Below are 25,951 nucleotides of genomic sequence, written 5' to 3' on the forward strand. Positions count from 1 at the left end.
GGCCCGGGTGCGAACACAACCTCTGCACCCACTCAAGTTACGCCCCTGGCGGAAAGGCCATACTCACATCTCCAACTCTCCTGCTTCCTGACTAGGGCACGCGCGCGCCGTCTCCTTAGGTTTTAAAGGGCCAGCGCCCTCCTGATTAGCGCTGGCATTTACGGCTCTGCTATATAATCCGGCGGCTCCCAGCAACCCCTGCTGGATCTTCAAGTCATTCCCCCTGAAGTGAAAGCCTCCTGTGGTCCATCCTTGTGCTCCGTTCCTGTGGTCCATCCTTGTGCTCCATTCCTGTGGTCCATCCTTGTGCTCCGTTCCTGTGGTCCATCCTTGTGCCCCGTTCCTGTGGTCCATCCTTGTGCTCCGTTCCTGTGGCCCATCCTTGTGCTCCGTTCCTGTGGCCCATCCTTGTGCTCCGTTCCTGTGGTCTATCCTTGTGCTCTGTTCCTGTGGTCCATCCTTGTGCTCCGTTCCTGTGGTCTATCCTTGTGCTCTGTTCCTGTGGCCCATCCTTGTGCTCCGTTCCTGTGGTCCATCCTTGTGCTCCGTTCCTGTGGTCTATCCTTGTGCTCCGTTCCTGTGGTCCATCCTTGTGCTCCGTTCCTGTGGCCCATCCTTGTGCTCCGTTCCTGTGGTCTATCCTTGTGCTCCGTTCCTGTGGTCCATCCTTGTGCTCCGTTCCTGTGGACCATCCTTGTGCTCCGTTCCTGTGGTCCATCCTTGTGCTCCGTTCCTGTGGTCTATCCTTGTGCTCCGTTCCTGTGGCCCATCCTTGTGCTCCGTTCCTGTGGTCTATCCTTGTGCTCTGTTCCTGTGGTCCATCCTTGTGCTCTGTTCCTGTGGTCCATCCTTGTGCTCCATTCCTGTGGTCCATCCTTGTGCTCCGTTCCTGTGGTCTATCCTTGTGCTCCGTTCCTGTGGTCCATCCTTGTGCTCCGTTCCTGTGGTCCATCCTTGTGCTCCGTTCCTGTGGTCTATCCTTGTGCTCTGTTCCTGTGGTCCATCCTTGTGCTCCGTTCCTGTGGTCCATCCTTGTGCTCCGTTCCTGTGGTCCATTCTTGTGGTCCTATGCTCCTGTTGTGCCTTCCAGGGTTCCAGCCCAACGGTGTCTTCAGTCCCTACCAGCGTTACCAGTGTTCCTCTGTGTTCCTGCTGTCATCCCAGGCTCTGACTATTTTGTGCATTTGTTTCCTTGGCTGCCACTGCAGGTCCAATACCAACCCTCGCGGTGGGTCCAGAGGGTCCACAAACTATTCCCAAAGAGACTTTCCACATTCCCTGGAGTGTGACAACTCGGACATATTGCCAGAATTGCCAATGCAGCAAATCGTCACCTTTCGCAACTTGCCAAACCTGGACCCTGGACACACGAACCGCTTATGTCTTGTAGTTGTAGTAGAAGAATATTGTTATTATTTCTAATAATCATTTAATCATATAAAATAATATAATATTATAATAATAATCATTTGCTTTTATTTATTTACTTTAGTAAATTTTTACCTTTTTTGAGCTTTATTCTTATTCTCATTTATATTCTGATTTTGATCAATTTATTTTATCTTATTCAGATGTTTTGTTTTGTTTAGTTTTAAAAAGTATTTCTTCTTCTTCTTCTTCTTCTTATTATTATTATTATTATTATTATTATCATTAGTTGATTCATTATTCTTTATTTTTATTGGATATCCTTTACTATTCTTATTATTGTTCGGCACAGATATTTTGTATTTATTTATTGTTTTATCTGATTATTGATTTCCTATTATTACAATATTTTTTACATTTTTTTTCCTTTATTTCTCATATACAGGCGGTCTCCTGCTTAAGGACACCCGATTTACAGAAGACCCCTAGTTAAAGACCCCTTTGCCCCCTGGTGAAGTCTCTGGATGCTTTACTATAGTCCCAGACTGCAATGATCAGCTGTACGGTGTCTGTAATGAAGCTTTATTCATAATCCTTGGTCCAATTAGAGCAAAAAAATTGAAACTCCAATTGTCACTGGGGCAAAAAATTATTTTGTCTAGAACTACAATTATAAAATATACAGTTTCGACTTGCATACAACTTCAACTTAAGAACAAACCCTACGGACCCTATCTTGTATGTAACCCCCAGGGACTGCCTGAATTGTATTGTTATTGTTCATATTCTTGTATTGTATTGTTATTTTTTTATTATTATTTTATTGTTTGTTTATATAAATATTCTTAATATTATAATTAGTTTTATTTGATTTTTTCTCATAAAAAACATTAATAATTTTTAATTTATTTTATTTTCTTCATTTATTCCTTTATTTTGGCATTTCTTTAGCTTTTCCTATCTGGGTTGTTTTTCTTGCTGTCTTCTGCATCTTTGTCTCTTTCTGTGTATTCTGCCTTAGGAAAATCAGGGATATTCATGGTATTGAGGCAAATAATCTGGAATTAAAAAAAAAAAAAACAAAAAAAAAAACCTACATTCTTGAAGCCTAATCCTAGCAACAGGCCCATCACCATCTGTTCAGGAGACGGCGGCTTTTCTGTTCAACATTTCAATCCTTGCCTTCACCTGAGAGCGAGTGTTGTCCTTCCCATCAGGGGAACAATAGGGTTTATCTGGGGAAATAAAACTTTAAATGACGTCGGGTAAACAGAGACTTTTCATTCTCTCCGGCCCTTAGTGAAGAAAAAAGTGAAAGGAATTTTTTTCACGAAACAATTCAGTTAGACTCCTGGCCCTAATATATATGTATATATATACACACACATATATATATATATCTTTTTTATTTATATTCAATATTACAATTGGATGTCACTTCACTTAAATTACATATAATTGCACATTCCCAGCACTTTCCTTTTCTATGACCCAAAGACCTTGCGGAGCCACGAGGCCTCAGTTTGTACTATGCAGCCGCACAACCTCCATAGGCTCCAGTAAAGCTTCCACTGGTTACTGTTATAGAGCAGGAGGAGCTAAGCAGATTGTACATAGTGTCCTATCTGCAGGCAGCATGTTATAGAGTAGGAGGAGCTAAGCAGATTGTACATAGTGTCCTATCTGCAGGCAGCATGTTATAGAGTAGGAGGAGCTAAGCAGATTGTACATAGTGTCCTATCTGCAGTCAGCATGTTACAGAGCAGGAGGAGCTGAGCAGATTGTACATAGTGTCCTATCTGCAGTCAGCATGTTACAGAGCAGGAGGAGCTGAGCAGATTGTACATAGTGTCCTACCTGCAGGCAGCATGTTATAGAGCAGGAGGAGCTGAGTAGATTGTACATAGTGTCCTATCTACAGGCAGCATGTTATAGAGCAGGAGGAGCTGATCACATTGTACATAGTGTCCTATCTGCAGGCAGCATGTTATAGAGCAGGAGGAGCTGAGCAGATTGTACATATTGTCCTATCTGCAGGCAGCATTTTATAGAGCAGGGGGAGCTGAGCAGATTGTACATAGTGTCCTATCTGCAGGCAGCATGTTATAGACCAGGAGGAGCTGAGCAGCTTGTACATATTGTCCTATCTGCAGGCAGCATTTTATAGAGCAGGGGGAGCTGAGCAGATTATACATAGTGTCCTATCTGCAGGCAGCATGTTATAGAGCAGGAGGAGCTGAGCAGATTGTACATAGTGTCCTATCTGCAGGCAGCATGTTATAGAGTAGGAGGAGCTAAGCAGATTGTACATAGTGTCCTATCTGCAGTCAGCATGTTACAGAGCAGGAGGAGCTGAGCAGATTGTACATAGTGTCCTACCTGCAGGCAGCATGTTATAGAGCAGGAGGAGCTGAGTAGATTGTACATAGTGTCCTATCTACAGGCAGCATGTTATAGAGCAGGAGGAGCTAAGCAGATTGTACATAGTGTCCTATCTGCAGGCAGCATGTTATAGAGTAGGAGGAGCTAAGCAGATTGTACATAGTGTCCTATCTGCAGGCAGCATGTTATAGAGTAGGAGGAGCTAAGCAGATTGTGCATAGTGTCCTATCTGCAGTCAGCATGTTACAGAGCAGGAGGAGCTGAGCAGATTGTACATAGTGTCCTACCTGCAGGTAGCATGTTATAGAGCAGGAGGAGCTGAGTAGATTGTACATAGTGTCCTATCTACAGGCAGCATGTTATAGAGCAGGAGGAGCTGATCACATTGTACATAGTGTCCTATCTGCAGGCAGCATTTTATAGAGCAGGGGGAGCTGAGCAGATTGTACATAGTGTCCTATCTGCAGGCAGCATGTTATAGAGCAGGAGGAGCTGAGCAGATTGTACATATTGTCCTATCTGCAGGCAGCATTTTATAGAGCTGGGGGAGCTGAGCAGATTGTACATAGTGTCCTATCTGCAGGCAGCATGTTATAGACCAGGAGGAGCTGAGCAGCTTGTACATAGTGTCCTATCTGCAGGCAGCATGTTATAGAGCAGGAGGAGCTGAGCTGATTGTACATATTGTCCTATCTGCAGGCAGCATTTTATAGAGCAGGGGGAGCTGAGCAGATTATACATAGTGTCCTATCTGCAGGCAGCATGTTATAGAGCAGGAGGAGATGAGCAGATTGTACATAGTGTCCTAACTGCAGACAGCATGTTATAGAGCAGGAGGAGCTGAGCAGATTGTACATAGTGTCCTATCTGCAGGCAGCATGTTATAGAGTAGGAGGAGCTAAGCAGATTGTACATAGTGTCCTATCTGCAGTCAGCATGTTACAGAGCAGGAGGAGCTGAGCAGATTGTACATAGTGTCCTACCTGCAGGCAGCATGTTATAGAGCAGGAGGAGCTGAGTAGATTGTACATAGTGTCCTATCTACAGGCAGCATGTTATATAGCAGGAGGAGCTGATCACATTGTTCATAGTGTCCTATCTGCAGGCAGCATGTTATAGAGCAGGAGGAGCTAAGCAGATTGTACATAGTGTCCTATCTGCAGGCAGCATGTTATAGAGTAGGAGGAGCTAAGCAGATTGTACATAGTGTCCTATCTGCAGGCAGCTAGTTATAGAGTAGGAGGAGCTAAGCAGATTGTACATAGTGTCCTATCTGCAGTCAGCTTGTTACAGAGCAGGAGGAGCTGAGCAGATTGTACATAGTGTCCTACCTGCAGGCAGCATGTTATAGAGCAGGAGGAGCTGAGTAGATTGTACATAGTGTCCTATCTACAGGCAGCATGTTATAGAGCAGGAGGAGCTGATCACATTGTACATAGTGTCCTATCTGCAGGCAGCATTTTATAGAGCAGGGGGAGCTGAGCAGATTGTACATAGTGTCCTATCTGCAGGCAGCATGTTATAGAGCAGGAGGAGCTGAGCAGATTGTACATATTGTCCTATCTGCAGGCAGCATTTTATAGAGCAGGGGGAGCTGAGCAGATTGTACATAGTGTCCTATCTGCAGGCAGCATGTTATAGACCAGGAGGAGCTGAGCAGCTTGTACATAGTGTCCTATCGGCAGGCAGTATGTTATAGAGCAGGAGGAGCTGAGCAGATTATACATAGTGTCCTATCTGCAGGCAGCATGTTATAGAGCAGGAGGAGATGAGCAGATTGTACATAGTGTCCTAACTGCAGACAGCATGTTATAGAGCAGGAGGAGCTGAGCAGATTGTACATAGTGTCCTATCTGCAGGCAGCATGTTATAGAGTAGGAGGAGCTAAGCAGATTGTACATAGTGTCCTATCTGCAGTCAGCATGTTACAGAGCAGGAGGAGCTGAGCAGATTGTACATAGTGTCCTACCTGCAGGCAGCATGTTATAGAGCAGGAGGAGCTGAGTAAATTGTACATAGTGTCCTATCTACAGGCAGCATGTTATAGAGCAGGAGGAGCTGATCACATTGTACATCGTGTCCTATCTGCAGGCAGCATTTTATAGAGCAGGGGGAGCTGAGCAGATTGTACATAGTGTCCTATCTGCAGGCAGCATGTTATAGAGCAGGAGGAGCTGAGCAGATTGTACATATTGTCCTATCTGCAGGCAGCATTTTGTAGAGCAGGGGGAGCTGAGCAGATTGTACATAGTGTCCTATCTGCAGGCAGCATGTTATAGACCAGGAGGAGCTGAGCAGCTTGTACATAGTGTCCTATCTGCAGGCAGCATTTTATAGAGCAGGGGGAGCTGAGCAGATTATACATAGTGTCCTATCTGCAGGCAGCATGTTATAGAGCAGGAGGAGATGAGCAGATTGTACATAGTGTCCTAACTGCAGACAGCATGTTATAGAGCAGGAGGAGCTGAGCAGATTGTACATAGTGTCCTATCTGCAGGCTGCATGTTATAGAGCAGGAGGAGCTGAGCAGATTGTACTTAGTGTCCTATCTGCAGGCAGCATGTTATAGAGCAGGAGGAGCTGAGCAGATTGTACATAGTGTCCTAACTGCAGACAGCATGTTATAGAACAGGGGGAGCTAAGTAGATTGTACATAGTGTTCTATCTGCAGGCAGCATGTTATAGAACAGGAGGAGCTGAGCAGATTGTACATAGTGTCCTATCTGCAGGCAGCATGTTATAGAGCAGGAGGAGCTGAGCAGATTGTACATAGTGGCCTATCTGCAGGCAGCATGTTATAGAGTAGGAGGAGCTGAGCAGATTGTACATAGTGTCCTATCTGCAGGCAGCATGTTATAGAACAGAGGAGCTGAGCAGATGCATTGCCCCTACTGCTCTATAATACATTACTGGAGCATTGCGGGCCCTTTCCTGTTTTTTCATGTCCATTTTTCACTCCCCACCTTCAAAAATCTATAACTTTTTTATTTTTACACATAAAGAGCTGTGTGACGGCTTGTTTTATGCATAACAAATTGCACAGTGATGATATTAAATATTCCATGCCATGTACTCGGAAGCGGGAAAAAAAATTCCAAACGCAGTGAAAATGGTGAAAAAACGCATTTGCGCCATTTTCTTGTGGGCTTGGATATTACGTCTTTCACTGAGCGCCCCAAATGACAAGTATACTTTATTCTTTGGGTCGGTACGATTAAGGGGATACCAATTAAAACCTCCTGTACAAAAATTATTTTTTTGATTTTGCCAAATTCTGGCGCTAATAACTTTTTTATACTTTGGTGTACGGAGCTGTGGGTGGTGTCATTTTTTGCGAAATTTTATAATATTTTCAATTATATCATTTTTAGGACTGTACGACCTTTTGATCACTTTTTATAGATTTTTTTATATTTTTCAAAATGGCAAAAAAGTGCCATTGTCGACTTTGTGCGCTATTTTCTGTTACGGGGTCATACGCATTGAAAAACCGTTATCATATTTTGATAGATCAGGCATTTTCGGACGCGGTGATACCTAATGTGTTTATGATTTTTACTGTTTATTTATATTTATGTCAGTTCTAGGGAAAGGGGGGTGATTTGAAATTTTAGGTTTTTTTATTATAATTTTTTTTTTAACTTTTTTTTATTTTTATTTTTACTATTTTTCAGACTCCCTAGGGTACTTTAACCCTAGGTTGTCTGATCGGTCCTATCATATACTGCCATACTACAGTATGGCAGTATATGGGGATTTTCCTCCTCATTCATTACAATGTGCTATCAGCACATTGTAATGAAGGGCTTAAAACGAAATAGCCTCGGGTCTTCGGAAGACCCGAGGCTACCATGGAGATGGATCGCCGCCCCCCGATGACGCTATCTTTTTGAGGCTGTGATAACACCCGCGATTGGTGCTAGCAATATGCAGCAAAGACTTACCGGCTATGGAGAGGGCTCAGCCCGTGAGCCCTCTCCATGCAGCGCGACCCGACCGCCGCCGTGAATACACGGCGGGCGGTCGCGAACTGGTTAATATCCCGGTTCTCTAGAAGAAGATTCTCCTCTGTCCAGGGAAAATGAAAATGAACAGATTCCATAGAAATATTTACATCAGTTACATTGTATAGAATTCCTGTGTCCTGACATTCGGTCAGTGTCTCCCTTATGGGGCCACTGCCCTATTATTCTATTCATTGGCTGATTGTTATTATGGGAACACAATGAAACCTCCCAACGAGCCATAAAATTGGAAATCTCTGGCCCTGAGCCAAGCCCTGGACGGCCATGATGCTAATAACACTAGAGTTACATCAATATTGGAGAATAATGTTTAGGTTTGTAGGTTTTATAGGCTCGGTCACACCTTCCCGTCCACTTACGGGTGTTTTATATAGGAATTCAATAGTAAATTCACCTGATTTGTAATTATTCTGGGATGGATGAATTATTACAGCATTGGGGCCTATACAAATGTATTAAAACCTTCCTGACTCAGGTATCAGAATGCAAATTATCACATACAGCATATATACATCACATATATGTTATATACATAATATGGTGTACAATGTGCAGTATAATATGTAGATAATTTTGCACAACCGTCACTCTTTAGTGTCAGGTCAGATGCTGGGGCCCCCTTTCACAGCGGGCCCCATTACAGCCGCTATGGCTGCAACCCCTGTTTGTGCCAATGTGATTTCTAGTTTCCTGGATTCCAAAAAGTTGTAATTTTTAATTGCAACATATCCTATTCAGGATATGCTTAGTGTCTACAGGAAGTCACTAGGAAGTCACTTTCCCACTAATTTCTTTCTCCCCAGTGTATCCTCACAATGAAGGGCTAGGATGCATATACAGTGAGATACAATGTCCCGACCCCCTGAAAACAGAAAGGGGGACCATCAGGAGAAGCCAGTGATTGCCAGGGTGTTTCCTTTAATGATGTCACCTGTGACCTCTCCTGCTGAGCAATGTATACGCTCAGCGGAGGCCGAGGGAGGATGCAATACAGCTGCATCCGTCCCCATAGGCATCCATGGCCGCTGCTGAGTATATGCATCACTCACCAGGAGGGAGCAGAATGAAGAGATGCCCCATTAATAGTCAATGGATACGCTCAGCGGAGGCCAAGGGAGGATGCAATACTGCTGCATCTGTCCTCATAGGCATCCATGGCCGCTGCTGAGTGTATGCACTCACCGGCCACTTTATTAGGTACACCTGTCCAACTGCTCGTTAACACTTAATTTCTAATCAGCCAATCACATGGCGGCAACTCAGTGCATTTAGGCATGTAGACATGGTCAAGACAATCTCCTGCAGTTCACACCGAGCATCAGTATGGGGAAGAAAGGTGATTTGAGGCCTTTGAACGTGGCATGGTTGTTGGTGCCAGAAGGGCTGGTCTGAGTATTTCAGAAACTGCTGATCTACTGGGATTTTCCCGCACAACCATCTCTAGGGTTCACAGAGAATGGTCCGAAAAAGAAAAAACATCCAGTGAGCGGCAGTTCTGTGGGCGGAAATGCCTTGTTGATGCCATAGGTCAGAGGAGAATGGGCAGACTGGTTCGAGCTCATAGAAAGGCAACAGTGACTCAAATCACCACCCGTTACAACCTAGGTAGGCAGAAGAGCATCTCTGAACGCACAGTACGTCCAACTTTGAGGCAGATGGGCTACAGCAGCAGAAGACCACACCGGGTGCCACTCCTTTCAGCTAAGAACAGGAAACTGAGGCTACAATTTGCACAAGCTCATCGAAATTGGACAGTAGAAGATTGGAAAAACGTTGCCTGGTCTGATGAGTCTCGATTTCTGCTGCGACATTCGGATGGTAGGGTCAGAATTTGGCGTCAACAACATGAAAGCATGGATCCATCCTGCCTTGTATCAGCGGGTCAGGCTGGTGGTGGTGGTGTCATGGTGTGGGGAATATTTTCTTGGCACTCTTTGGGCCCCTTGGTACAACGCCACAGCCTACCTGAGTATTGTTGCTGACCATGTCCATCCCTTTATGACCACAATGTACCCTGTAACATCTGATGGCTACTTTCAGCAGGATAATGCGCCATGTCATAAAGCTGGAATCATCTCAGACTGGTTTCTTGAACATGACAATGAGGTCACTGGACACAAATGGCCTCCACAGTCACCAGATCTCAATCCAATAGAGCATCTTTGGGATGTGGTGGAACGGGAGATTCGCATCATGGATGTGCAGCCGACAAATCTGCGGCAACTGTGTGATGCCATCATGTCAATATGGACCAAAATCTCTGAGGAGCTTCCAGCACCTTGTTGTATCTATGCCACGAAGAATTGAGGCAGTTCTGAAGGCAAAAGGGAGTCCAACCCGTTACTAGCATGGTGTACCTAATAAAGTGGCCGGTGAGTGTACATCACTCACCAGGAGGGAGCAGAATGAAGATTATAGGTCAATGGATATGCTCAGTGTATACAACAATTGCTTTCACTGAGTGTATCACAAAAACAAAATGTGAATGTAGGCTTAGTCTGAGCAGAGATAGGGTGTAGAAGGAGTTGTTCTGTAGCTTGCTTCAGGCAGCAGGGAGCTTAGCTTCACCTCTGTCTATAGCTACACCCCTGAGACTATTCCAGGTTTACTGGGAGGTGAATCAAGAGAAGATTTCACAAAAAGCTAAATGGAAACGACCAGTAAAGAGTGTCCATAAAGGGACCGGCGGCCACGGGGTTAAGTGTCCAACTTATTGCCGAGGCAGATCTAACCCGTTCCCCGATTTAAAGTGTAGATTTCTGTACTTGAGCAATCTTTATCTTTTTTTCTTTTGACTATAACTTACATTAATAATGACTAGTGACTAGATTAGCATAAAGCACAATATTTTTGAAAAAAAAAAAAATTCGGATTTTTCGGCTTATGGTGAATAACACAAAAACCCGTAAAAAAATGACAAGACATAAAGTGCTGTGTTGTATATTCTGGAAACTTCCGTGCATGAGTTTCCTAAGGTCCAGGGGTCAGAGGGGTATTTGCCAGTAATAAAGATGCCTCCTGGTTCCTCTGTTTATATATGCAAATATAGAGAGGACAATCACATCCGGACAATGGATCTTCTTAATTATTCCCTCCGTGCGCCCACTGACCATTGAGAGACCCTGCGCGAGGCCTCCGGTCTATGTGGGCCATTTGCCGTGCACAAGGAATTGGGGCTTAATTGAATTAGGAGCCATTGTCTACACAGCGTTCAGAATATTGGGTGATTGTGGTCAGGAGGGACCCCCGCCACCTGCCCAGGGCAGACGCTGGGTGGGGGGTGAGCTACGAGTAAACATATAGGAACTAGAGATGAGCGAACATGCTCGTCCGAGCTTGATGCTCGGTCGAGCATTAGGGTACTCGAAACTGCTCGTTGCTCGGACGAATACTTTGCCCGCTCGAGAAAATGGCAGCTCCCGCCGTTTTGCTTTTTGGCGGCCAGAAACAGAGCCAATCACAAGCCAGGAGACTCTGCACTCCACCCAGCATGACGTGGTACCCTTACACGTCGATAGCAGTGGTTGGCTGGCCAGATCAGGTGACCCTGGGATAGACTAGCCGCTGCCCGCGCTGCTCGGATCATTCTGTCTCTGGATGCCGCTAGGGAGAGAGCTGCTGCTGGTCAGGGAAAGCGTTAGGGTGTTCTATTAGCTTACTGTTAGGCAGGAGTGATTCTCAAAGAACCCAACAGCCCTTCTTAGGGCTACAATAACGTTCTACTTTTTTTATTTTAATTTGCATCTTTTACCATTTTGTGAGGAATTAGCAGGGGGACTTGCTACCGTTGTGTTTAGCTCTTAGTGGCACACATATCCATAGCAAAGACCGAAGTGGGAAAATTCAGTAGGGGTTGGATTTCTATTAGGCAATAACTCAGTGTCATCTCATCTGGCATAGTAGTGTGCTTCCTTTGATACTTGGCTAGAAAATAGCCATAGGAGAATACAAACAGCTTCTTGAAGCCTACAGTAGCGTTCTATATATTTGATTTCTGGTTGATCTGCTGGTGGCTGTAGTTTCTGCAGTGCATGTACTTGCCAATTCTGAGCAATTTGTAGTGAGACTTGCGACCGCTGTGTTCTGCGCTTAGTGGCGCACATATCCATAGCAAAGGCTGAAGTGGGAAAATTCAGTAGGGGTTGGATTTCTATTAGGCAATAACTCAGTGTCATCTCATCTGGCATAGTAGTGTGCTTCCTTTGATACTTGGCTAGAAAATAGCCATAGGAGAATACAAATAGCTTCTTGAAGCCTACAGTAGCGTTCTATATATTTGATTTCTGGTTGATCTGCTGGTGGCTGTAGTTTCTGCAGTGCATGTACTTGCCAATTCTGAGCAATTTGTAGTGAGACTTGCGACCGCTGTGTTCTGCGCTTAGTGGCGCACATATCCATAGCAAAGGCTGAAGTGGGAAAATTCAGTAGGGGTTGGATTTCTATTAGGCAATAACTCAGTGTCATCTCATCTGGCATAGTAGTGTGCTTCCTTTGATACTTGGCTAGAAAATAGCCATAGGAGAATACAAATAGCTTCTTGAAGCCTACAGTAGCGTTCTATATATTTGATTTCTGGTTGATCTGCTGGTGGCTGTAGTTTCTGCAGTGCATGTACTTGCCAATTCTGAGCAATTTGTAGTGAGACTTGCGACCGCTGTGTTCTGCGCTTAGTGGCGCACATATCCATAGCAAAGGCTGAAGTGGCAAAATTCAGTAGGGGTTGGATTTCTATTAGGCAATAACTCAGTGTCATCTCATCTGGCATAGTACTGTGCTTCCTTTGATACTTGGCTAGAAAATAGCCATAGGAGAATACAAATAGCTTCTTGAAGCCTACAGTAGCATTCTATATATTTGATTTCTGGTTGATCTGCTGGTGGCTGTAGTTTCTGCAGTGCATGTACTTGCCAATTCTGAGCAATTTGTAGTGAGACTTGCGACCGCTGTGTTCTGCGCTTAGTGGCGCACATATCCATAGCAAAGGCTGAAGTGGCAAAATTCAGTAGGGGTTGGATTTCTATTAGGCAATAACTCAGTGTCATCTCATCTGGCATAGTAGTGTGCTTCCTTTGATACTTGGCTAGAAAATAGCCATAGCAATAGGATAGGATTGTTTGGTTCTAAAAACTCAAAAAAAAACAAAAAACACAAAAAAAAACAAAAAACACAAAAAAACACACAAAAAAAAAAAAAAAAAGTAAAAAAAAAAAAAAAGTTATAACTCTCATTTTAAAAATGTTTAACCCCAGGGCTAGGGGTAGAGGACGAGGGCGGGGACGTGGGCGTCCAACTACTGCAGGGGTCAGAGGCCGTGGTCCTGGGCGGGGTGAGACACCACCTGCTGATGAGGGAGCAGGGGAACGCCGCAGAGCTACACTCCCTAGGTTCATGTCTGAAGTTACTGGGACTCGTGGTAGAGCACTGTTGAGGCCAGAACAGTGCGAACAGGTGATGTCGTGGATTGCTGACAATGCTTCGAGCAATTTGTCCACCACCAGTCAGTCTTCCACGCAGTCCACCCATGTCACCGAAATCCCCACTCCTCCAGCTCCTGCACCTCAGCCTCCTCCCCCCCAGTCTGCCCCCTCCCAGGAAAATTTGGCATTTGAACCGGCATACTCTGAGGAACTGTTTTCTGGACCCTTCCCACAGTCACAAACCACTTGTCCGGTTGCTGCTGAGCAATTTTCCGATGCCCAGGTTTTCCACCAGTCACAGTCTGTGGGTGATGATGACCTTCTTGACGTAGTGGAAGTGTGTAAAGAGGTGTCCGACGATGAGGAGACACGGTTGTCAGACAGTGGGGAAGTTGTTGTCAGGGCAGGAAGTCCGAGGGGGGAGCAGACTGAGGGATCGGAGGATGATGAGGTGACAGACCCAAGCTGGGTTGAGAGGCCGGGTGAACACAGTGCTTCTGAGACGGAGGAGAGTCCTCGACCTGAACAGGTTGGAAGAGGCAGTGGTGGGGCCAGACGGAGAGGCAGGGCCAGAGCTGGTGCATCAGCGCCACTGTCAACTAGTGAAGCTCCCGTGGTGAGGGCTCTTGCGGCGAGGGCTAGATCTTCAGAAGTGTGGAGGTTCTTTAAGGAAACACCGGATGACCGACGGACTGTGGTGTGCAACATTTGCCAAACCAGGCTCAGCAGGGGTTCCACCACTACTAGCTTAACTACCACCAGTATGCGCAGGCATATGAATGCTAAGCACCCCACTCAGTGGCAACAAGCCCGTTCACCTCCGGCCGTGCACACCACTGCTCCTTCCCCTGTGTCAGCTGCTAGTCAGCCCCCTGCCCAGGACCCTGGCCCAAAAACCCCATCGTCGCCTCCACGATCCTCCACAGCATCCACCAGCGTTCAGCTCTCCATACCCCAGACGCTGGAGCGGAAACGCAAATATAGTGCAACCCACCCGCACGCCCAAGCCCTTAATGTGCACATCTCCAGATTGCTTAGCCTGGAGATGCTGCCCTATAGGCTAGTAGAGACCGAGGCCTTTCGCAACCTCATGGCGGCGGCCGCCCCTCGGTATTCGGTCCCCAGCCGCCACTACTTTTCCCGATGTGCCGTCCCAGCCCTGCACCAGCACGTGTCAGACAACATCATCCGTGCCCTGACCAACGCCGTTTCTGACAAGGTCCACCTGACCACGGACACGTGGACGAGTGCTGCCGGGCAGGGCCACTATATATCGCTGACGGCACATTGGGTTAACTTGGTGGAGGCTGGGACCGAGACTGACCCTGGGGCTGCTCATATACTGCCGACGCCGAGGATTGCGGGGCCTACCTCGGTCCAGGTGTTTCAGGCCTACTATGCCTCCTCCTCCTCCCACCCCTCCTCCACCTCCTCCTCCGAACTACCATCCGTGGGCACGGCGCCATCAGTCGGTAGCTCTAGGCACAGCAGCAGTGCCGTCGCTAAGCGACAGCAGGCGGTGCTCAAACTGCTGAGCCTAGGCGACAAAAGGCACACCGCCCAAGAGCTATTACAGGGCATCACGGCGCAGACTGATCTGTGGCTGGCACCGCTGAACCTCAAGCCGGGAATGGTTGTGTGTGACAACGGCCGTAACCTGGTGGCGGCTCTGCAACTCGGCAGACTGACACATGTGCCATGCCTGGCCCATGTGTTAAATCTGATAGTGCAGCGTTTCCTCAAGACATACCCCAATCTGTCTGATTTGCTCACGAAGGTGCGCCGCATCTGTGCGCATTTCAGGAAGTCCAGCCCAGATGCTGCCACTCTCAGGGCAGCGCAGCGCCGCCTCCAACTGCCCGCTCACCGACTGTTGTGCGACGTGCCCACGAGGTGGAATTCAACACTGACCATGTTATCCAGAGTTTACCAGCAGCGCAGAGCGATTGTAGACTGCCAGATGTCAACTTCCACCAGAACTGGTAGTCAGGTCAGTCAGCTTCCTCAAGTCTACAATGAGGAGTGGACGTGGATGTCTGATATCTGTCAGGTGCTGAGTAACTTTGAGGAGTCAACACAGATGGTCAGTGGCGATGCCGCCATCATCAGCCTCACCATCCCGCTGCTTGGCCTGTTGAAAAACTCTCTGGTCAGCATGAAGTCGGAAGCTTTGCGCTCGTCACAAGAGACGGGGGAAGAATATTCCCTTGTTGATAGCCAAAGCACCCTGAGGTCTGTTTCTCAGCGCATATCGGAGGAGGTGGAGGTGGAGGAGGATGAGGAGGAAGAGGAGGAGAATGTTGGCGAGACACAAGAGGGGACCATTGTTGAGTCCTTCACTGTTCAGCGTGTATGGGCAGAAGAAGAGGAGTTGGAGGAGTTGGAGGAGGAGGAAATGGACAGTCAGGCCAGTGAGGGGAGTGAATTCTTACGCGTTGGTACTCTGGCGCATATGGCAGATTTCATGCTAGGCTGCCTATCCCGTGACCCTCGCGTTCAAAGAATTTATTCCAGCACCGATTACTGGGTGTTCACTCTCCTGGACCCACGGTACAAGCAAAATCTTGCCACTCTCATCCCTGCAGAGGAAAGGAGTGTGAGAATGCATGAATACCAGCAGGCCCTGGTGCACAAGCTGAAACAGTATTTCCCTTCTGACAGCGCTAGCGGCAGAGTGCGTAGTTCTGCGGGACAAGTAGCGAGGGAGAGTAGGCGAGCAGGCAGCTTGTCCAGCACTGGCAAGGGTACGCTTTACAAGGCTTTTGCCAGCTTTATGTCACCCCAGCAAGACACTGTCACCTGTCCCCAGTCTCGGCAGAGTAGGGCTGATCTTTACAGAAAGATGGTGAGGGAGTACGTAGCTGACCATACCATCGTCCTAAATGATCACACAGCTCCCTACAACTACTGGGTTTCAAAGCTGGACATGTGGCACGAACTGGCGCTGTACGCCTTGGAGGTTCTTGCCTGCCCTGCCGCTAGCGTCTTGTCCGAGCGGGTTTTCAGTGCAGCTGGTGGCATCATCACCGATAAGCGTACACGCCTGTCGACTGACAGCGCTGACAGGCTGACGCTTATTAAAATGAATAAAGGCTGGATTTCTCAGAATTTCCAATCTCCACCAGGTGAAGGAAGCTCAACCTGAATAATTGATCCACTCCTCCTCCTCCTCCTCATTTTCCTCCTTCTCCTGCTCTTTGTACAGTAAAGCAGAGGAAAATGGCTATTTTTTGACAGGGCCCACTGGCTCTTGCTATACTTCATGCATTTAATTTTTCTGGAGGGCCACCTACCCGGTCCTCTGTTTGAAACAATTTTTGTGAGTGCCACATACAGGCACTCAATCTATTCCATTTTTCTGGAGGGCCACCTACCCGGTCCTCTGGTTTGAACAATTTTTGGGACTGCCACATACAGGCACTCAATCTATTCCATTTTACTGCAGGGCCACCTACCTGCTCCTCTGGTTTGAAGAATTTTTGGGACTGCCACATACAGGCACTCAATCTATTCCATTTTACTGGAGGGCCACCTACCTGCTCCTCTGGTTTGAAGAATTTTTGGGACTGCCACATACAGGCACTCAATCTATTCCATTTTACTGCAGGGCCACCTACCTGCTCCTCTGGTTTGAACAATTTTTGGGACTGCCACATACAGGCACTCAATCTATTCCATTTTACTGGAGGGCCACCTACCTGCTCCTCTGGTTTGAAACATTTTTGGGACTGCCACATACAGGCACTCAATCTATCCCATTTTACTGGAGGGCCACCTACCTGCTCCTCTGGTTTGAAACATTTTTGGGACTGCCACATACAGGCACTCAATCTATTCCATTTTACTGCAGGGCCACCTACCTGCTCCTCTGGTTTGAACAATTTTTGGGACTGCCACATACAGGCACTCAATCTATTCCATTTTACTGGAGGGCCACCTACCTGCTCCTCTGGTTTGAACAATTTTTGGGACTGCCACATACAGGCACTCAATCTATCCCATTTTACTGGAGGGCCACCTACCTGCTCCTCTGGTTTGAAAAATGTTTGGGACTGCCACATACAGGCACTATCCAAATTAAATTGTCTCCATAGCAGCCTCCACACGTTGTCTCCATTGCTACCTCCAAAAGTCGTCCATATAGCTGCCTCCATACATCGTCCCTTTATCAAACGAGGTGTGTCAGGCAGAAATTTGGGTTGTTTTCATGGATTCCACATCAAAGTTGTTAACTTTGTCGCCACCCTGCTGTGTAATCCACAAAATATACTTGCAAACTTTTACCATTTAGGGATATTATTTCAGCGCTTCTTGCGCATCTGTTTACATTCCCCTCACCCGCCATATCCTAAACTTATAAGAACGCTACTACACTTGATCTTATACAAAAGTGCTGTTTGGGGAGTAGCCTAGAGACAGGGGCTTGGATTTGCGAAAGCTCGCCTGGCAGCGGAGCGCCAGCTCCATGCGCATCATGCGCTTCTTGCGCATCTGTTTACATTCCCCTCACCCGGCATATCCTAAACTTATAAGAACGCTACTACACTTGATCTTATACAAAAGGTTCTTAGAAGTGCTGTTTGGGGAGTAGCCTAGAGACAGGGGCTTGGATTGGCGAAAGCTCGCCTGGCAGCGGAGCGCCAGCTCCATGCCAAGATCCAACTAACATAGTTTTAACTGCAGCACCTTTAATCTACTACTAGTTCACTGCCTCCATACATGGTCCCCTTATCAAACGAGCTGTGTCAGGCAGAATTTTGGGTTGTTTTCATGGCTTCCATGTTAACTTTGTCGCCACCCTGCTGTGTAATCCACAAAATATACTGGCAAACTTTTATCATGTACCGATATTATTTGAGCACTTCTTGCTCACCTCCTTTGGTTCCTCTCTGCCACCCATTGGTTTGAAGCCTGAGTCCATTTAGGGTATGTCGCCAAGACACTCTCTAGCCTGCCACTGCTGCCGCTGCCTCTGCATGCCGTCCCCTATAGTGTCAGGGTCAATTATTGGATGTTTTAGATGCTATCTAGCTTCATTCTGTCACTCTGTCATGGCCATGCTGTTGCCCATAATTTTGGCATAATGGTGCGTTTAAGCAGCCTCAGAGGCATCCATGCATGCTGCCCCTGCTGTTTCCTGTCCATTTCCGTGGTGTTTCCATCCTTTTCTGAGGTTCCCAGGTGTTTGGCCAAGCTTCCCTGTGCAGAGCCTTGGTCCCCTTGAAAAATGCTCGAGTCTCCCATTGACTTCAATGGGGTTCGTTATTCGAGACGAGCACTCGAGCATCGGGAAAAGTTCGTCTCGAATAACGAGTACCCGAGCATTTTAGTGTTCGCTCATCTCTAATAGGAACCAGTGATGGACATGCTGACGCCTGAGGTGCTGCACGGCCCGTTATACAGTATATGGATCAGAACATGACTCTATCTGAAGACAAGTGATTAGTGAACTTCTACCACTACTGCAACACTTTTAGCTTTACACATTTCTTGAGCCCCCCTCAGATACTATTGCACCATATCTAGCTCCATAACAGCTCCGTACCACCATATATACTACTATGAATCCCATCATGGCCTGCGACCTGCTGGAATACCATTAATATTCGGTTCATAACTCTAGACCACCAGGGATACTGATATTTATCCATTCACTCTCCTAGACCAGCGGGGATGCTGATATTAATCCAATCATGGACCTAATCTCCCAGGAATACTAATATTAATGAATTTATTGCTCTAGACCACCAGGGATACTGATATTCATCCATTCACTGTCCTGAACCACCAGGGAAACTGATATTTATCCATTCTCTAGCCGAGACCACCAGGGATACTGATATTATACTTCATTAGCTATACTTTACCACCAGGGATACTGATATTAATCTATTTGTTGCTCTAGACCACCTGGGATACTGATATTAATCCATTTACTGCCCTAGACCACCACCTATATCAGCATATATGGAGGAGCGGCTGTGGCACAGCAGTGTGAGGACATGTGCACAGTGCACTTGGTGAAGCTACAATCCTGGAACAAAAATTCACATTTTACAGTCCTCCTGCTACATATACAATGTAACAGAGAGCAGCCAGAGTCACATATGTCAGTAATATTCCTATTTGTGTACTATACATACATGAGTGTATCTGAGTATATTTATAGCACATGCACCTTAATATTAAGCAACAAAGACAATCTTTCCCGTTCCCCGTCTTCCCAGGTCGCCCCCTGCAGGGCAGAGTCTCCGGCTGCCGCACACATATGCCCCTGTAACAGACCTGCAGCTCAGGAGACATGAAGGCCAGAGGCAGCAAACTATACAGCGGAGCAGCAAAAACCAAGCTCCGCGGCGCAGCAGCCATCGCCGTCTTCCCGGATAATGCGGAGTAATTACTCTGCCACTTCTCATTTATTCTACCCAATGCTTAATGACGGATCAACCCGAGGACTGCGACTATGAGGACAAACCTCCAATGCCGGGTGTCATCTCCAGCTCACACATGGAGGATACGATCCCGGATACTATGTGTAGTAGATTACATGGATCCTTCTAGTTTTGTGGTCTGATGTGCACAGCCCTGTCTGGGTGATCCATTTAGTCCCTGCTATAGGTTCTCCATGTGTCACCATCTGGTCAACACATATGGCACCATATTATCTCTCCCTACAATGGAGAATATCTCTTTAATATGGCATCCGATGGAGAATCCTGCCATTCATGTTTCTTCTTCCAGTTGGATTCATAGAGAGGAAATTGGATACATATAAAGGGAAAGGCGCCATAGACTTCTAATGGTGCCAAGGAGGAGCAAATAGTCATCATCCCATTGGCTGGAGGATAGCCTACCTATCCATGTATGTTGTGCATACACCACCTTACCCATATCTAAGGGTGCATAGGTCAGAGGTTCTTTGTTGGGCAAATATATTTCAGTTTTTTGTTACATAGTTTATATGTTTGAAAAAAGACACTTGTCCATCAAGTTCAACCAAGGAAGGGAAGGGATTGGATGAGGAAGGGATTTATGGGAAACAATTCTATATAACAGAACCATCAATGTTATTTAGGTGTAAAAAGGCATCTAGACCCTTCTTAATGCTCTCTGCTGTTCCTGCTGTGACCTGCGCCTGAGCACAGCTATTTCACAGATTGGCAGTTCTTATATTAATGAAGTCTTGTTGCCTCTGGTGATTAAACCTTGTTTTCTCAGAGACAGAGGCAGAGACAGTGCCCCCTTGTCTTTTCATTTTATTTAATCTTTTCCGTATGGAATATGATTGTTGATGCCATTTATCCCAAATCTCCCTCACCCACCCTATGACAAATAGGACTTCCAAATCTGGAGAAGTTCTTCTTACACTACATTATTGATTTTAATGGGATTTCTGGCTCAGATTATCAGATGGCAAATCCTGGAAGTATGAGTCAGTTTTGGGCAGCTCAGTGGGACTCTTGATCCCGCACTCTCCCAAACATGGGAATTTTTATGGAATCCTATGGGCAATGCATCAGTCCTGTCCATTGGAATGTACCCAACATAAACCTTCAATGTACACTGTGCACACTGTGTGAATACATCCTTATATAGCATTGTCATCATTTAGTCAATCCATGTTCCCAATAGGATACACGGATCATAAGATCTCATAGGAACCCAATTAATCAATAGAAAATTTGGTGAACCCATTAATGTATTTGGAAACAGATGACCATCTAATGTACATGGACGTGTCCAAACTTTTACCAGTGGGATTGGATTGTTAAATTTAAGATGCAAAAATAAGATTTAAGGAAATATTAGAATTCCCTCTGTCTATCCAGAACACGTGCATGCTCAGCCAAACCAAGCCAAGCATGCATGTGTCTAGACGATTTGCAGGGATAGCTGTAGTATTAGACTGACAGCTATAAAGAAATAGCTTAGGAGTTTTTCCTTCAATCAATCTCCTAAATTGAAACTTTGTTTAAAAAAACAAATGAAACATTTCCATCCTGCTGATACAATTTATAAAAAGAAAATACAAACGCATGAAAAAAGTGTTTGTATTCTGATTGATTAATAAATAATTGTCATTGTCTCCCCCCCCCTCCATTCCCCTCCATCCTCGTATTTGCATACAAGCATTAATACCGCTGATAAATACACATCGGAAATTATAATTAACTTTTTTTTTTCTTCAATTAACAATCTCGTTAAACCTGCGCTGCTACAATTAAGCACGAGAAATCAGTGCGGAGAATCCCAACCTGATATACAAATAATGAGGGAAACCTCTAAATTATCTTATAACCCCCCCCCCCCCCCCAACATACAGAACAAAAATATTTATTTTTCTCTAAAAACCTACTTATTGACTGTTCGCGATGGATTTCTGCCAATAGGCTAATATTGCCAAACATGTCGATTCTAATGGGCTTCAGCCCCGCTCCAGAGAAAACACATTTAAATCTACTTTCAAGTTATTTATTTGCTTAATTACACTTAGGGCTTATGATGAAATGTCAGGCTTAATTGTATACAAATTACGTGACTGCACAGTGATCCAAAAGGTATTGCGAGCCCAGCTGGCTACGGCTCAAACCATTATTCTCTATGGCAAATGTGGGTCAACCGTGGGCAGCGTTCCCCGCTGAGAGCCACCTTCATTGGACGGATTCGTAGAACTTTATGAAACACTTCAGCAGATTTATTGCTTAGACTGAAACACATGGAACCTGTACGTCTTGGATAGGATCTAAAGTGGTGTAAAGGTGTTTGTTTTTTTGGGTCCATATGTGATGAGTACCGAATAGGTGCTGAAGTTGGCTCAGTGGTTAGCATTACAGCCTTGCAGCACTGGGTTAAAGTCCCAGGGTCAACATCTGTTTGTATGTTCTCTCCGTGTTTGTTCGGGTTTCCTCCGGGTCCTCCGGTTGCCTCCCACACTCCAAAACATACTGGAGGGTTAATTAAATTGTGAGCCCCATTGGGGACAGGGACTGATTTGGCAAACTCTGTGCAGCGCTGCGTAATCTGTAAGCGCTATATAAATATAATAATTATATAATAATAATAAGTTGTTATTATTATTATTATTATTATTATTATTATTATTCGACTGACTGAACACTCTCCAGTCAGGTCCACGAAAGCCACAAAAATAGACTTTTACTTCATGCTCCGTTCCCCGCACCTATCGGGAATGTTGTATCCTATGGATATGTAGCTGGTGTGGGACGACCTCTTTAAGTTTTTAAATGATTTTAATGTATATTTCTATATGTTTAAGAATTTATTGAGGTTGTATCTTCAATGGAGGTCATGTGGATGTTCTAGTCTAGGTTAGGATATTCTATGATCAAAAAGAGTAACAAACAGAAACAAATATAATATAACCAAATACTTTTGTTATTTTCACAATCCTATGACAAAACCCCCGTGATCTGCAAAACTGGGGACCGCAAGACACATGGGGGCAGATTTATCAAGTGTCTGAAAGTCAGAATATTTCCAATTGCCCGTGGCAACCAATCACAGCTCCCCTTTAAAATATTCATGAGCACTGGTGAAATGAAAGCTGAGCTGTGATTGGTTGCCATGGGCAACTGGAAATATTCTGACTTTCAGACTGCTTGATAAATCTTCCCCATGATCTACTCAATGCCAGTGGGAGTTTCAGGTTTTGTAAGTCAAAGAGAAGCAAGTGGAGCACCAGAGGCAGCTCTGCACTGCACTCCATTGACTTCAAAACGACTTCTGGATGGGTTTAAAGGGTCAGTCAAAGCTCGTAAGTCAAGACAAGGAGATAAGTGGTTCCCCATTCATAGGATCGAGTTCTCACTAGTCTCAACATACATGACCTTCCACTCTGTGTCACCTTCATCCACTGTCATTGACCATGACCATGACCACGGCCAGGGACAGATTCCTCTTCACTGTATGACCATTAATCTCCCGCTAACTGTTATATATGGCCACCTTGAATTCTAGACTGTTTCCAAATCTGAACGATTGACACTTCAAACCAGTTCCTGAGAAAGACCAAATGTGGAGCAGAAACCTTTACTCTGACAAATGAAGTATGTTACCAGCTTCGAAACCAGGAACATTTTAGTGATGATCAACTTTAAAGTAGATTTTGACAAAGCTGCTCTTCAGGGATGTCACTTTCTATGTGCCACACAAGGACCTATGAACATCATTGGGCTCTGGAGAACTCAGCAACCAAAACACCTTTAAGAGATAGTTGGGCCTTCTGGAATTTTTGTGATATTATTGAACACTGATGATTACAGATGGATTACCTCTGCAACAGAGTTGAGGAGGGAATGAAGGGGCTTTACATAGTTAGCTGAGAGACCACAGAGAAGATTGTTGCAGTACTCCAATCTGAAGATGATGACTATTGACTATGGACTAGTAGTTTTGTAGACTCGGGGTTGTGGATGGGTCGGATGTCAGAGATGTTCTTGAGATGGAGGCGGCAGGTTGTAGTAAAGTCCTGGATTTGCGTCTTAAAGGATAAGGCAGAGTCAAAGATGTCCCCAAGTCAGCGGACTAGGGACTAGGACAGTGGTGCCAAAGGTGGCACTCAGAGCCCTCTCTATGGGCACCTGCGCCATCACCCGAGCACAGAGTTCGCCAGACAGGACGCAAGGCCTCTTGCAGTCCCAGGACCCTGGAAGGAAGCTACAATGATAATCCAAACTTTTTCTCTTTCTTTCTACTGTATTGGTGTCCTCAGGTGCCTATACAATTTAAACCTATGAAAGAGCAGAGAGCCATAAGTTACTGCTTAAATTTTTGCATTGGCAGTTTGTGAGAAAAATGTGGCTTTTTGTTGTAGTTTGGGCACTCGCTGTCTAAAGGGTTTGCCGTCACTGGACTAGGGAATGTGCGGAGCCGTGAGTCGTGACTGTTAGGTTTGGTCGGAGGAAATGTTAGATGGAGGAAAGATCGGTGGAGTTCCGTTTTGTCCATGTTAAGTTTTAGAAAACTGGAATAGAAGGAGGATGTGAAGGTTCTTCTGGGTCACGTCAGGTCCAACAGAGTAGAGCTAGCTCTCTGTTCTATTTTACAGAGCCGGTGTTGAGTAAAAGCCATTGGTTCTACAGAGCATATGGCCATGGGCTTCCATTCTTCTGGTCTGTTGCCGTCTCCTTAGACCACCACTTACCCATCCTGCCGCTTCTCACTGTATTCCAGATATTTTTAACAATCCCTTTTTTTTTACTGCCTGCCCCCGATGGCTGTGATATTCCTATGAATGTTTTTTTGTTATTTTCGTGTTTATCCCTGTGTGTTGTATTCTTCTTTGTCATAGAGAACATCCACTTATATACATGGCATCGTCTTCGCTCCAGCCCCGACAATAACTGCTGGTTCGGGGGAATTACAGAAAAATGACAAGCGAGAGACGGGGGGAGAGAAAAGCTGCATCTTCCATCGTGGCCTCGGGTCGTGTACGCAGATCACATCTCAAATGAAGCTCTTCAGAAATGCCTCGAACATGTTTATGCCATTATATACCTTTCTGAGGAGATCTCCACCAGGTTACAGACAAGTGCAGGAGGATGACATATTTGGGTCACGTTTCAATGCCCAAAGTTCAGACTGATCTCGCCTACAAAAAAACCACACAAACAAAGACACACACATACACAAAAAATATACACACACAGACACACATACACACATACATACACACAGACACACACACATGCACATACATACACACAGACACACATACACACACATACACACATATATACACACAGACACACACAGACACACATACACACACAGACACACATACATACACACATACACACATACATACACACATACGCACACATACACACATACGCACACATACACACATACATACACACACAAAGACACACATATACACATACATGCACACACATACACACACATACATAAACACACACATACACACACATACACACATACATATGCACACATACACACATACATACACACATACATACACACAGACACACACACAGACACACATATACACATACATGCACACACATACACACACATACATAAACACACACATACACACACATACACACATACATACGCACACATACACACATACATACACACATACATACACACAGACACACACACAGACACACATACATACACACAAACACACACAGACAATCATGCACACATACATACACAGACACGCATACACACACACATATATACACACACAGACACACATACATACACACACATACATACACACATACATACACATACACACATACATACATACATACGCACACATACACACATACATACACACACACATACACACATACATACACATACACACATACATACACATACACACATACATACGCACACATACACACATACATACACACACACAGACACACATATACACATACATGCACACACATACACACACATACATAAACACACACATACACACCCATACACACATACATACGCACACATACACACATACATACACACATACACACATACATACACACAGACACACATACACACACATACAAACATACATACACACACATACACACAGACACACATACATACACACATACATACATACACATACACATACATACACACTCAGACACACATATATACACACACAGACACACACACATACACACACATACATACACACACAGACACACATACATACACACACATACATACACACACACATACATACACACACAG

At 45.3% G+C, this 25,951-nt stretch overlaps 1 long non-coding RNA gene across 1 annotated transcript in view; it reads right to left on the reverse strand.

Annotated features, from left to right (window-relative positions):
• Nucleotides 1-2,307: 2,307 nt before the first annotated feature.
• The window catches only part of LOC140076020 (uncharacterized), a 68,608-nt gene continuing 44,964 nt past the window's right edge, over nucleotides 2,308-25,951 (reverse strand). Inside the window, exons 2-3 of the long non-coding RNA XR_011849496.1 lie at nucleotides 2,466-2,603; nucleotides 2,308-2,380 (exon numbers count right to left, since the gene is read on the reverse strand). This is a non-coding gene — a long non-coding RNA (uncharacterized lncRNA). The remainder of the gene's footprint in view (nucleotides 2,381-2,465; nucleotides 2,604-25,951) is intronic.

The sequence above is a fragment of the Engystomops pustulosus genome, chromosome 8 (assembly GCF_040894005.1).
Source record: "Engystomops pustulosus chromosome 8, aEngPut4.maternal, whole genome shotgun sequence".
NCBI lineage: Eukaryota > Metazoa > Chordata > Amphibia > Anura > Leptodactylidae > Engystomops > Engystomops pustulosus.